This window comes from Lissotriton vulgaris, chromosome 11 (assembly GCF_964263255.1).
Source record: "Lissotriton vulgaris chromosome 11, aLisVul1.2, whole genome shotgun sequence".
Lineage (NCBI taxonomy): Eukaryota > Metazoa > Chordata > Amphibia > Caudata > Salamandridae > Lissotriton > Lissotriton vulgaris.
The window spans coordinates 229,008,525-229,022,386 of record NC_141699.1 but is presented as its reverse complement, the minus strand read 5'-3'; the positions used below and the strand labels follow the sequence as shown (position 1 = coordinate 229,022,386).

The 13,862-nt window shown below is 39.6% G+C and overlaps 1 long non-coding RNA gene across 2 annotated transcripts in view; it reads right to left on the bottom strand.

Annotated features, from left to right (window-relative positions):
* Positions 1-1,590: 1,590 nt before the first annotated feature.
* Positions 1,591-13,862, bottom strand: part of LOC147679567 (uncharacterized) — a 29,238-nt gene continuing 16,966 nt past the window's right edge. The window contains exons 5-7 of one of the 2 annotated variants that reach the window (XR_015300886.1): positions 13,594-13,728; positions 8,121-8,186; positions 1,591-5,155 (exon numbers count right to left, since the gene is read on the bottom strand). This is a non-coding gene — a long non-coding RNA (uncharacterized LOC147679567). The remainder of the gene's footprint in view (positions 5,156-8,120; positions 8,187-13,593; positions 13,729-13,862) is intronic. The other variant, XR_015300885.1, reaches the window with a different exon arrangement.

Below are 13,862 nucleotides of genomic sequence, written 5' to 3'. Positions count from 1 at the left end.
TCTGTCATATGAAAAGCAATGCCCATTGACATGACCCCAACCTACAAAGCCCATTTTAATAGTAGCACGAGAATAGAGAAATTCATTTCATCATTCATTTCGCTAAAACTCAATGAGTGACATATAATGTATAAGATGACACCTTAAAATTGTGTCTTTTACCAGAACAGCCACTGATGAAAACAAACCAATTTACAGGAAGCACAACTAAATCAGGCAACCAGTACGCAATGCCTTTATTAATTCAGAAAAAGAGAATTTCACTTGTAAATGCACAAAATGACCCTTCAATAATATCACTGGCCATTGTTCTTTTAGGCTGTAGGCTCTGTATGATAATTTATTAGATAATTTATTTTGGCTGGTGTTAGATGTTTTACGAAAAATAAGCTGTTCTGAAATTGGTAAAGTCACTGATTGATCTATTTAAGTATAAATAGATTGTCTATTGAATGAGCAACTATGTGTTTTTTCTACCTTTGCGCCAAGATTTCTTAGTGTGTTACCTCCATGCACATAAGTGTGTTTTAGAGATAACTTGTCTGGTATTAAAGACAGAAACAGCTTGTTGCTGAGAAATGCAAGCTAAAATTTCATTTAAAAAGTGTCATTTGTGTCATCCCAATATTACAATCCCAAACTATTAAAATATTTAGGATGGACTAATGGAGAATTTATAATAGAACAGATCAAAGACTATTGGGATAAAAAGGAATAAACCAGTGTGTAAATATTTCTTGTTTCTGCTTTAATATTTGTAGATGAATGTGTTGCCATAGTTTTCATCCATTTAGATACCATTTATGGTTGGGCTGTATGTAATCTGATTTTCCCTTAGAGTCTAACACTGCACATACAATATCTGCAGTTGACCACATTGGGTTACTTTCTTTTGATTACATGAATAACTAAATAAACCAACTGGAACTGCATAGAAATGATTAGGTCCCCATTGTTCATATAGCAATCAGAATAGCATGTAATTGTTTACAGTGCATTTTAAAATGTGTTAGTACAGTGTTAAGATATTAGTAAAGTTATTAGTAAAGTGTGTTAGTAAATAAAATACGTCTTACATTTCCATCATTTCCACTTAGTTAGAATACATACTGGACATATAAAAAAGGTAAATAGGAAAGAAAATGCCACAAAGTTAGTGCACACTCTAAAACAGCCAGTAGAATTAGAAAGGTGTTAGTAACAAAAAATAGAGAATTAACAAAAGGCTGTGTTTGCCTTCCAGAGTTAGTAAAAGTTCAGACAACACTGGTTAGTAGAGCATGCTTTAGTTTCTTGTTAGTTGGTTAGTTAATTTACTTGGTTAGTCAGTTTGCAAGTGAAGCAGTAAACATTCCACATAAATTGTAAGTTTTGTTAGCCAGGGTTATTCATAAGGAGACTCAGTGAAGAATTACTGTGTGTCTTCTTTTGTTAGTATGTTAATACGCATGCAGTTCTCAAGAAATACATTAACACGCTTTATGTAAACATATACTTTTTGTTATATTACAATGCTTTGGAAATGATGCTCTTTGAGAATAAGAAGTATAGGATCCTATAAGTTAGCCAGTTGAGTGAGCCACACTGTTAAAAAATGACTTATTTCATTTTTGTTTTACTAAAAACAGCCTCTTTTCCAGGTAGCTTTTTGCTTTGCTCACTTTACTGCTGTTACATTAATGGCATGATTTACTATTTCTTTCAGTGTATTTCTTAGCATTTTTTCCAAATGGCCCTAGCTAGTGTATAAATACATAAAGCAAACACTGTTTCTATGAGGTGCAGAACATTTCCTGGCTGAAAATCTAGACCTTTGTAAATGTTTCAAAAATACCAGGAAACCCAACAGAAACAGAAATTAGTAAACCACACCACTAAAACCAGCAAAGAAGAGTAAGAAAAGCTCAGAAAAGGTAACATTTTAAATGTATACGCAGGTTAGACAGGCTTGTCTTATTTTTATATCATGAGCCCTGGAAATTCAGTCAGTACCATATTATGGACACTGGGGTTTTTATAGTGATTTTGTATCTAATTTACTTTTAAAAACGAAAACTTTGTTTGGTGGTCTGAGCTCTGATCTCCATAGAGTGTGGTGTAAAGTAAATGAAGAAACACAGTAATGCTCTCCCCAATTCACCAGTGATTATGTAGGGTGGACTAGTGAAATTGGGACACAGTGTGGAATATTCTTTCAAAGGGCTAGTTCTAAAGTTACAACTGTAGCAAAGATAAGCAAGATTGTTCTTGCTGCCTCTAAGGGAGTAGAGACTAAGTGGAGTCATCTGACACCGAACAGCTGAAAGAAGCTTCCTACTTCAACAATATTACATGGCCCTAAAAGCCTGGATATGGACAAACCAAAAAAGCAACATCGTCCTCCCCATCAGGGAATGCATTCACAACAATATCAACAGTAAAAGTGTGTGTGCTGCTCCAATACACCAAAATGCTAAGAGTTTAATTTATTGAAACACAACCTATAATCACAACAAAAGATTAAGGACACACTCTATAAACCTGGCTGACTAGTCCAATTAAAAATGTGTTTTTTAGTAGATTATGGGAAGTAACTAAGGGAGCTGCACTTAGCAGAAAGCATTTTATTTGAACGACCCTTATATTTCTTGCGTGCCATCTAATTTTTTTATTAGTACTCCTCTTTTATTGGTTGAAAGTGAAAATTATATTTGGAGATTGCAGGTTAAGAATCTCTCTGTAAAAAGTTAATCAAATATCTATGAAAAATGTATAGGAGTAAAAAACTATTCTTGTAATCTAATGTAAGCACATATGAGTTGTCTAATGCATATCAGTTGTGATATTTGTTTTGCAGAAGTCCATAAAATTGCACCAGCAGTGGCTTAGGTGCATATGTTGTAAACACACATTAACAAATATATGAAAAATTACGTTCCTTTCATTAATTTCAATTGGTCAATTTTGAATACGTCTTCTACTACCTGTCTTATTTCCTGATGACAAAATCTATGATCCCATAGTTACAAGTTTCAAGTGACATTTAAGCTCATCTTCCCTTGAGGTATTTAATAGTGAACTACTCAACACCAGAAAATGCAGGTAACTCTCTCTCTTTCTCTCTATATGGCACATTTCCACCAGTCACCATTAAAAGATTGCTTGAGGTAATTTTGGCCATGCCATTAATTCTGAAAAGTGGGACTGATTGTGCTGGTAAGTGCATCTTGTGATGTATATTTGATGGTAGGCAAAGAAAGATTCACAAGACAGCTCTTTAGTCCGATGATGTCAAAGGATAAATAAATTGTGAAGAAAAGTGTCACTGCTGCAAGGAAAGTGCAATAGAATTTATGACATAGGTAACTTTTTGTTGCTATCGCACACTAAAATCAATGGATTTCAGGTGTGTTTGTGTAAATCCACCCAAACATTATTCACTTATGCATTATGAATTGAATTCTTAGATTCACTAGAATGAAATAGACAAACAGAATTCTTTCAATCCAGCAACTTGTATTCATTAAGCTATCAGAGAAATCACTGCCATGTGTATGATAAATTCTTCTGTGTTCCTGTATTTTTTTGTGCTAGATTGCTAAGCTATATATTCCTATAGTTAGAAATAATTTTATATGGTAAGGTGAAATCATTTTTAGTTCGATGGGTTGTTCTAAATGAAAGGTATGCAAAGCCTTGATGCACAGTTGCCTGTAGAGATTTTCGCTCACGAAAACTAATGCTTCATTTTAAATTTTAAACTTCCCATGCTTCAATCAAAGAAATTTTTAAGAAAGATTGAATTCTTTGCTAACTCGGGGAGTTGTCTCTTTTTCATGTTTTATACCTTGTGAATTGTGGAATATATATCCATTTACTCCTTTAATATGGTCATGTAAATGTGGCTACACCTGATAACTTCATTTTCAAACTACTTGGGAAATTTTGGAACTGTTTACTACTGTAATGTTGTGAAGAGCGACAGAGTTTTCATAAACTATCTTTCACACAGCTTATCATGAAAGGTGGCATGTTAGTGAAGGGCCCTGTTTAATACATGCAGTACTTGTACTGAGAAGATAATCAATTCAGTCTTGCTTGACTTACCATGTATCCCTATACCTGATTACAAATCTGAAGGCTGGCTTCAAAACTACTATATATGTGACTTTCCTTCTTTAAATACCAATGATCAATGTGAATGGCTTGAAGGCTTCAACACTTGATAATCAATCAAAATCGCCCTCAACCTTTACAGTGCAACATTATATTCACCCTTCACCTCATCATTTATAGTGGCAAATTATAATAAACTTTATCCTCAAACTTTTCAATGCATAATCATAATACAATCTCACATCAACCTTCATAGCTCTGAATCGTAATCAGCCTAAATCTTCAACCTACCAAACCATAATAAAGTTCTCGCTCAACCTTCACAGTGCAGAGTCATAATCAACCCCCAACTCAACATCAATCTCCATCCTAATGAATCATAATAAACTTCCTATGCAACCTTCACAGTGCAGAAACATAATTGATGTACTCTTCAACGTTATAGTGTGGAATCGTAATACATCCCCCTCAACTTTCATTCTGTGGCATATTAATTAACCACCACCCCAACCTCTGTACTGAGGAACCCTAATTACTCTCCAACTCTCGCAAGTTTAAATGGTAGATCAACATATTCAAAAGAACTCAGACATAACAGGTGTATCCTTCATGGCATGTAGCGACTGTGTTTCAACAAAGGTGCAGAATTGCTGCCCATGTCATCTGCATCTCTCCATGAAAGGCACTGTATTAAGCTGTTGTTTTCATTCTCTTTCGGGATTTGTGCCAAAGGTTATTTAAAATGCTTCCCACACAATATTTACTTGCTTTAATATATGTGAGCAATTTATACGAGATGGGTTACTTTCTCTTTGCGGTTTTTCAGGTGCATGAACTACTTCCATTGTGGTCATTCTCAAAAGGGCATTAACAGATAGAGCTCCTCTGAACAATAGTAAAGACATCTCCTTAACATCAGGGTGACGCATCCGATTGTGTTTGATATCCTGTGTGACTGATGAAGGGTTTCAAGTCTTTTTCACCTGAGTTTCATCACACTAGACGGCCAGAGTTCAGCACAATGGCTTCCGAAACAACTATCCACTGGAGGAGGGCATTTCTGGGGAAAGAAAACACAAACATGCAATTTATGGAGATGCATTTTTATTTGCTACAGCATATTTCTTCCACGTCTAGCTAATTCTCCATGCTTCTAATTTAATTTCCACTATCTGTTCAACACAGGCGTACTAAACACGAGCTGATTGGTGAGAGAGGTGGCAATTAAATGTCACAAATGCGCAGACTTCCGTCCTGAAGCCTTTAATCATCGTATTGATTAGTGCTCCCTAGAAAAAAGATAATTGGGTTAGGGAATTCAGGATTCTAGCACTTCTCTTTTTCACATTTGATCGACAACAGGACGAGAGAACTTGCGTTTGCCCTCCCTATTTAGTATGCTCGATGGAAAAAATGACACCTTCTAAATCAGCTATAAACATGCAATCTGGGGTAATGTGCAACTGTCAAGGCGCAAATTGGCAACTGATTAGAAAAATGCAGAGAAAGGCTCCAGGCTCTTTTGATTCTAAAATAAGAAAATTATACTCTGCAATGAGTCAGGCTCTCAGTACAATGGATGAAAGCTGCTTAACTGGGCCCTTAGGGAAGGTGAATAAGAGTTAAAAGGGAGACCGGATCAATGCATTGTAATAAAGGCATGCTCATTTAACACACGTTTTGCTAGGGAAATGTATTTTTAAAATGATTGTCAAATTAAATATTTAAATATATATTTGATAGCAGTGTTCAACGTTGATCAAACAACACAGAAACAGCAAAGAGACAATAAGGAATTTGTTAATAGAATGATGGGCCATTATTTTGTTAATTTTTTTAGTTTAACTAAAATATGTTAGCTGCTAAAAGGGAATGTAGAATTATTTTATACTTCAGGACCATCCTTAAATCAGTGACTTGCGAAACCTCATTTGGCACATAACAAAATGTCCTCCTTTTCCGACGATGCAAGATATTTATCATGTGTCTGTGCCAAACGTTGCTAACTATACCAACATATGCATTAATTCACGAAAACCTACAGTTAAAAACTGAGCTATGCTTCTGGCTCAAATGCACACAAACACTGAAATTCACCACTTATGGTATGCAGTACACACAACACACGACATAACTGATGTTTCCAGCCCTGTTTAACTCTTGCATGGCCCCCTTTTTCAACTGCCATTGGAAAAATTCATGTTTTGGCATGGCAGGCAACAGCAATTATAGTGAGTGTTGTTTAATTTGCATTCCATTTCTAGCGAATTTCAATGGGTTTGCACTTTGGAGCTCAATTCTTACCTCAGATTTTAGCTGCATTTTTTTCAATGGATGTATTGGATTTTTAATGAACCACTTTATTGTCAGCATCTTTGCACATAGTCTTTGGGTGTGTACAGCAGAGGTTGGGCGCAGGTCTGGAGTGCAGCCATGCCCTACACCTAACCTGATGTGGTCTGTCATCTATTTTGCACTAAGCCTTTGTGCATGCACAGCAAGATTGGGTTCAGAGCATGTCCTCTTGCAACGCCCTGTGGCCAAACACCTGTAGAGGCCCAATACCAGTTGTGCACAGCCTTCAGATGTTAGCCGTAAGAATTGAGTGCAAAGCCTGGGAGGTTGCCAAGCCTGTGCCCAACTTTTCATAGGTGTTAAACCCTTGCTGCATGGACTTCAGCTCTGCGCAGTGGGGATTGCCGGATGGCATGGTCTTCAGCCAGGCCCTGCACCTGACCTATAGTTGACAGTTAACCCCTGCAGTGCATGGGAGTATCCCTACAAAGCCTGACCCTGTTTTTTTATATCGAAAAATTGAGGAAGCATAGATCTCAGAGCTAGGTTTGCAGTCTCCACATGTCTCAAAAGTTCTATAAACCCTGATCATGTATTGATTACCGAGGTCAAGCTTCTATACATTAACTCTCTTTAAACAGGGTTCGCAGTTCCAAAGCCACAACAGGGAACTCCCAAATTGTGATGCAAGTGATAGTGAAGCGTGCTCTGGATTCATCAAACTTGCCACCTAAAATTGCATACTGAGGCAGGTCCTATGGCTCCAGACAATATTTTAGGTGGCAAGGTTTGCAAATCTCGAAAATGATTGATATGTACCGCAAAATATTTTATTTCGATTTTTTTATTTAAACCATTGAGGTCCATTTCAGGCGCTTACTATATTCAAATTAAAACACAGCAGAAATGGCATTGAATTATGTTCTCAGGATCAGACTGAATATAGTTCTGCAGTCTCATATTTGAATGGCAAGAGCTCACAATGATTGGGTTTGCAGAGTTGAAAAAAAGCTTAGAACAGAATTTGGGGACAATAGAGGATAGTTAATATTCCCAAAAATATTGGATCATTATGAACTTTTTTTCGGTGTGGTTTAAAGGAGCAGAAATCCTGCATTTGAGGTCTACACACATTTTGAATTAAGAAAAGCAGGTTCAAGAGTTTAGGGGGTTCAAATTCTTAGCACATCTTCACAATGTTTGCTTTATCAAAATGTCTACTGCACACTTTGTCCAGTGCCCACACATGTATTCTAATGTTTCTTATTCGTCCCGTGTCACCCGGAACTAAGATTATTTATTTCTGATGGTTAAGCAACAACAGTAGTTTACCTTCTGATCTCCTATGTCCTCTCTGGGTCCACAGCTACTAACATCTTTGATTTGTGGCACTTTAGACTCCATAAAAGCAGGGCACATGGCAAGAGCAGAAAACTTAATTTGTGGTTGTGAATGAAGGTATGGGAAGGTCAGGAAACTGCTATATAGCTGTTATGTAGCTTTAGAATGCAAGTGTTCTATCCCAGGAATCATCCTCATGGAAGTGAGAATAACTCTTCTCCTTTTAGAAAAGGGATTTACATATTCTTACTTCACAGTAAGAATATGTGGGCGCAGCGTTTAATTTTATAGAGAAAATCAAAACATCTAACAATTCCCCATGCTGACATTCTCTGTGAGTCATACTCATATCCCGAGTAGTTTGGCGTATATCTGCTATCGCTACATACCTGATTTCCATATGTTTCAATACTGTTCTTGAGATCACTTCCTGTTTGTGTGCCCTCTTCACTCTTCTGCAAGATTTAAGGCACATACAAAAATAATAAAACGGTGAGAGAAAGAACCACCTTTTTGTCAGTGACCTATTGCTGGTTTTAATGTGAAAAAAGCCTCCCATTTCAGGGTTGTTAGTACTGTGATCTTAGTGTACAGCACATCCCAGGAAGTCTCAAAGTGATGTCAATTATCTTATACATTGGAGCAGGGCCATTACTGATTTACATAGGGTGGGCACAATCTCTAGAGTAGCACATTGGGAGAAAAATGGTGGGTTGGAATGCCACTGTGAGTGATTACCAGTATTTAGACTATTTGCAAGCATTTCGTCCATCACTTTTTGGTGTGTTTGAAGACCTTGCTACAACACAAATCATATCATATGTGCTTTTGCATATGGGCTACTGGTTTAATCAATTGTAAAAAAAAATCACATAAGAATTGTAGCAAAATATAAGTATTAGAAGAAATCTAAAATGGAAGCACAGTACAGACACCTGGGGGTTTGGAACAGGCAGAAGATCCTCACATGCATAACCTCCCAATGTCCTCATCTTTAAATTTTAGGAGCTCTACACAGATCTGGGGTGATCATTCTTTCAAGGTAGAAGAATACTGAGAGCCTCTATATGTTTTGATGGACATTCCCAAATCTTTATGTTACGGTAGAGCTTGCAACTTTTAAAGAAATGAACCTTAATCACAGATGAAGGAAGTTACCTTGAATTCACAACCCCTGTGATCTGTATTCAATTGTGACATAAAATGAATACCACTAGCTCTCTAGTCTGAAGAAGAAACAACATCATACTGTTAGAAATCAGGAAGTGAGGATAACTGAAGAACAATTATGATTAGCTTATGGGTACCTCCTATTAAAAAAAAACTGTCACCTGTGCAGCCCCAAGGAAATCCTGCTTTACCTGTTGGATGAAAACTGGAAGGTTAGATACAAACTCTATAATAATTCCCTCCCCCAGAGACTCTTTGAGGGACTTTTGGAAGCAGCTGGCATAACAGATCCTAGGGAACATTTGGGCCTTAGTCTGTTGGGGTCTGCTCCCAATACTGTATTTTGCCTGGTGGAGTAACTTTTCCCTGAGTGCCCATGTGCCTGTAAGCTGACAGTCAGCTTGCAACCAAAGCATTTCCAGCTGATATGAAAATAGAAAGTGTTGGAAATGGCCCTTTTTGCCGGGTTATCCCCAAACTTTTTGCTTCTTCCTCCCTTGTTTTTCCTGACCTGTGGTTTTTGGCATTAGAACTCTGGGCACTTTACCACTGCTGATCAGTGCTAAAGTGCATATGCTCTCTGTATAAATTGTTATTGTAACTGGTTATCCATGATTGGCATGTTTGTATCACCAAGAAGTCCCTAGTAAAGTGCACTGAGTGTGCCAGGGCTGGTGATACAAATGCTACTAGTGGACCTGCAGCACTGATTGTGCAACCCACATGAGTAGCCCTAAAATGGTGTCTCAGGACTGCCACCGCAGTGTCTGTGTGCAGTCTGTGAACTGCCATGTCAGTGTCCCCACTGGCCAGGCCTAACCCTTCCCTTTCTGTACACATTGGTCACATCTATGGGAGGCCCAAGGTACCCCCTTGGGCAGGGTGCAGTGTATGTGAAAGGTAAAGCATGTACTTGTGCAGGTGGCATGCTCTGGTAGTGAATTACAGCCATTTTCATTTTTCACTATTGTAAGGCTATCTTGCCCCGTAGGCTATCATGGGGAATGCTGGCTACAGTGGCTACCAGCATATCTTCCCAGAGGAGCAAGATAGAACATAAAAGTCTGGTATCCCTGAACTCAGAATTTAATAACACATCTTTTAGAAAAGGTTGTTTTAAAATCCTGTGTTTGAGAATAGCACTTTTAGGAAGTTGCTGCTCTCTTGTCTGACCTTTCTGTGTGCCTTGGCCTGTTTGTGAATTGACTGTCTGGTTTGAGAGTGACAGGTGCTGGGGATCCCCCAGGAGGCTGGCTGGGTCAGCCCTAGGCTGAATGACTGCATCTGCATCTTGAGTGGTAGGAGGGGATAGCACCTGGGCCTGAATAGGGCAGTGCCTGCCTTCCACAATGCTGGCTCCACCTCCTGCTGGGTGGCTGACAACCCTGCCCCTCACTCTGAAAGGAAAGGAGAAGCCAGAAAAACAAAGTTCTCAAGGAACACCCAGAACTGGTTCAGACCGGGCTCAGAGCCCTTCAGCACAAAGGGAACAAAGACTTTTAGGGGTATAAGTACAGGACACCTGACTACAGAAAATTAGATCATCCTGGAAACAAGAAGGAACCTCTGCCAAGGAGAAAGCTGGAAGACTGAAGAAGAAGGACTGCCCTTCTGTGTGATGCTGGACTGACCTGCAGTTGCTTTGCTGCCTAGGAGAGGGGAAGGACTTTGTTGTTGCTTTGTCCCCTTACTTGAAGGAATCTCCAAGGGCCTGTTGTGAGCTGGCTCCCTGTTTTGGAATCCCATGAACAAAAGGACTTCACCCCCAGCTTCCCTGAGCTCTGCTGAGAGAACTCTGTCTTTCCTAGAGTGCTTGGGCCAGCTGTGGTACCTCTGGAAGTGGTACTTGTGTTGGGAAGCTGGAAACTAAGATTTGAGAGACTTTGCTACAGAAAAGTTATCGTATCGCTCGCTTGCGGAGCGCATTCCCGACAGTGCGAGGAAATTCCTGCTGCTACAAAGGCCGAGATCGTCGCAGCACCTGTTGCCGCTCTCAGAGATGTCGCATCATTCGTTTGTGGGAAGGTTACCATCGCTGCGAGCATCGCCGCAGGATCTGTCATCGCTGGGTAAGATCACTGTACCGCTTGCTTGCGGACTGCATCACGTCGATGTGAACATCGTCGCAGAGCCATCACATCGAGGAGTTGCAAGAGGAAGATCGCCGCTGGATAGCGCATTGTCGCCCCAGGGATCGTCGCAGCCCCTGCGGATCATCGCATTGTGCCTTTGCAAGAACAAACTTCCAACAGAACCTATGCACCGGAATCCATACAAGTCATCGCCTTCCTCCCCATACAGACCGGATTCATTGCAATACACCTGCTACTGCAGCGGGGCTATCGCCAACGCCTCCCCATGGTCTAAGGAGCAACGCATGGCTTGTTTTCCACCGCACCAGCTTCTGCTTTGGAACTTTGTTGCATTTAAAAGGTACTGTTGCCTAAACGTGACGCAACTGTGAACTTTTCACGCAACTGTGGATTATTTTTATCGCAACTTTAAGAACTCTTTCGCAACCATATTCTTGAACTGTGTATGTTGGATTTTTGTCGTTTTGGTCATGTGTAGTTTAGATTCAATACCTTTATTTTTCTAAACTGTTGTGGAGTCAGATTGTGGTGTTTTCACTGTGTTATTGTGAGTGTTGGTACAAATACTTTACACATTGCCTTTGATAAGCCTGACTGCTTGTGCCAAGCTACCAAGGGCGTGAGTAGAGGTTATCTAAAGAGTATTTCCCCCTTACCATGACTAGAAGCAAGGGTCCCTATTTGGACAGTGGTACCTACCTCTGCCAACGAGAGACCCCCAGTTCTAACAGAAAGCATCAATGGACCTGTATCAGTTTGAGACGGCTGTGGAAAAATACCCCCACAAATGTGTTCAAAAGAACTTGTTTAGCCATGAACAGAAGGGAAATAACTAGCTCTTGGAAACATTACTTTACATTAAAAGTTTGAACTTGTGCAGTAAAATAAGCAACGTGGCCAACTGTAGATGACTCTGCGGACACAAGAGCATTCTTTCAACCAAAGCACAGCCTTGACAGACTCATGAACTGCATAGTTCTGTTAAAAAAACTCACCTCTATAAAAGCTGCTGACTAAGATGGTGAGGCAAATATATCATACTTTAAGATTCCCATGTCAGATATAGCCTTCTGGGTAAAAGTACTGACTCAACCGATACTTTAGAGCGGCCACGTATAGAACTGATCAAAGTACAGTCTACCATGCATTTGAAATATCCTTTTCCTGATCATTGATTTTTAGACTTGGTGTCTGGAGTTCACCAAGGGTTACTTTACAAAGCATCTGAATGCTCTGTGGCACACCTTCAGTATAGCATCCAGATTTGCCTATCTGAAAGAATTTTTCATCCCAAAAACGATAATACATGCAAATATGCACCCAGTGACCAGTGCCGACTATCTTATTGTATCTAACCGATTACCCTCAAAACTGAGCATGAAAAAGTTGCTACATTACTTTTATGGTAACGTTTAATCATTTTTAACACTTTTTAAATTTCCCACTAATCTAACACTGAAAGTCATTTTCTTATTTATTTGATTTCACTTGGATTCTTTTCCCATGTCTATAACTTTGAGTTATTACATTTGTATCCTTGGATAAAACTTGACTCATACCTTTGATTACTAGTATTTTTGTAACCATATTGTTTGGTTGGTTTCTTACAGTCAACAAACACACTTTCTCCCAGAATTATTATCTTGTTAACTGGGCCAAAGTAACACAGAGTAGCCAATGTTACCATTATTGAATACTCTTCACCTTTGTTCTCCCTTCCAATCAGAAAGTGGAGCTCAGTGAGAAACCACCCTAAGGGACTTAGCCCACAGTATTATGAATGTGAAAGTCGGCCCGCCACAGGACCACTGCAACCGTTTGGGATCCAATTGTGGTAACACAGCATTCAAGAGCTACAACTTAATGGTTGTGCCACTGCAGCACTGCCGAGCATATTCTGAGTTGGTTCATCACTGCCCCTTTCATGGCGGGGAGCCTGCCGTGAAAAGGGTGGCAGAGTGGCAACTAAGGGACACCTAACAGGGGTACATATTATGCCTCCCTAGTATTTCACCCTTGGTTGCTGCATGGTGTGAAAGGCATGCCACTCCGTGCTCTCAATGCAGCGGTCTGCATGTTAGGCTCTCCTATGAGACAGACCGCCGCTGTCAGATCGCCCCTGCACTATCTGCCTGCCCAGGATTGCACTCGTAATCTGGTGGACAGGCGCTCCACAACTTTGGTGGTCCTCCACTGGACAGCGTGGTGCTGCTACCACTGAAGGACCACCATACTTGTAATAAGGGTCTAATACTGTGACCTTTATCCCCCAAAATGGGTCAATGAATTTCCTTCATATTGGCTTATGTGAGTAGAGTATATAGGTCCCTCCCTGGGTACCCTCAGTAAGACCAATATACCAAGATGCAGCCCTTAAATCAAATGTGATTTTTTTTTAATGAGCCCTTAATGTGTGCATAAGCTCAAGAATTTGGCATCTTTCTGGATGACATATGTCACTCAAAGTAGTCACCATGGAGCCTCACTTTCACAGTAGGGCCTTTTGTTACTATAAATACTGAGCTGAACCCAACACAACAGGATCAGCCACACCGATGACTAGCATTTTAGCAACATCAAATCTGAAGCAATACCTTACCTTATATGACTTCCTCTGTTTCTTGCTCTTCACAGCTTAGAAGACAGATTCACTCTTTTAGCAACCAGTCCTTCTTGGTATCATGCGTTGTATGAATGAGGATGTCTTCTTACTCTTCTTTCTTTTCAACTGCCGCTAGAAGTAGAATCATATCAACATACGTTACGCATGAAAAGCACTAAGGTTGCCAAGTGTTCTTTAGAGCAATGAGGAATGTTAACCATTTAACCAACTTGGGAGAAATAATATACCCATTTCAGTATTTTTTT